This window comes from Cheilinus undulatus, linkage group 7, assembly GCF_018320785.1.
Source record: "Cheilinus undulatus linkage group 7, ASM1832078v1, whole genome shotgun sequence".
Taxonomy (NCBI): domain Eukaryota; kingdom Metazoa; phylum Chordata; class Actinopteri; order Labriformes; family Labridae; genus Cheilinus; species Cheilinus undulatus.
This window is the reverse complement of record NC_054871.1, coordinates 46375365-46376256: the sequence shown is the minus strand read 5'-3', so window position 1 is coordinate 46376256 and position 892 is coordinate 46375365.

Here is an 892-nt window from a genome sequence, read left to right as displayed (position 1 = left end):
AGCTCACTGAGGTGAGAAAACAAGCACTGAAAGTCAAAAGCCAAAGAAACATCCAATGTTAACAAGCACGGGTGTAGAACGGGGGGGAAGGGTACTGATTGCCCAGGCCCACAGTAGGGAGGGGCCCCTTGAGAAGCCTGCGATGAAAGTGTATTTTTGTTTATTTTTTCTTATTAATTGGTGTCATTATTGAATCAAAATTGGCTACTCAGTCAAAAGACTGAAATTTTTACGAATAGAATAACATAAAATACTGGGGCCCCTCCCTTAAAAATGTCCAAATAGTGTAGTCCAGTGCTGCGACATAACACAAGTAGATTTAATTCAACCATAGTAAAACACATCACTCATATATGGGGAAAATATGGTCTACAAATACATTAAAATGCATAGATAGATATTTGTAAAAATGACACGGGGGGGCTGTATAATATTCATTGTGGGGGCTCCAGATCCCTACACCTCTGCTAACAAGGAACAACTGAGTTAAATCCAATGTAAGGGGGCATGTCCTCTTAGGGCTGCCGTACTTCTTCTCCTTATTGATGCTTTAGCAGACTAATGAGTTAAAGAATATGAACAGGATTTTTTGTCCTAACTGGATGTAGGCTAAATATCTTTTGAGGCTTTTCATTTGTGTTACAGCCCCTCAAATTAAAATTAATTTAAACGGACTTTAAAATGGACATTTTTCCTTTAATTTAATTTCATTTTCATAATAATATAATTCGTTCTTTTAACAATCATAGACACGTGTGTGTTGTAAATATTTTTTAATGTATTTTCAAATTATTTTTTCACTCGTTTATGTGTCCCTGTGGGGAGGGGAGAAGGGAGGGGAGGGAGGAGGGAGGACCCGCTGACGGAGCTGCGTGCGCAGCTTCAGTCTGGA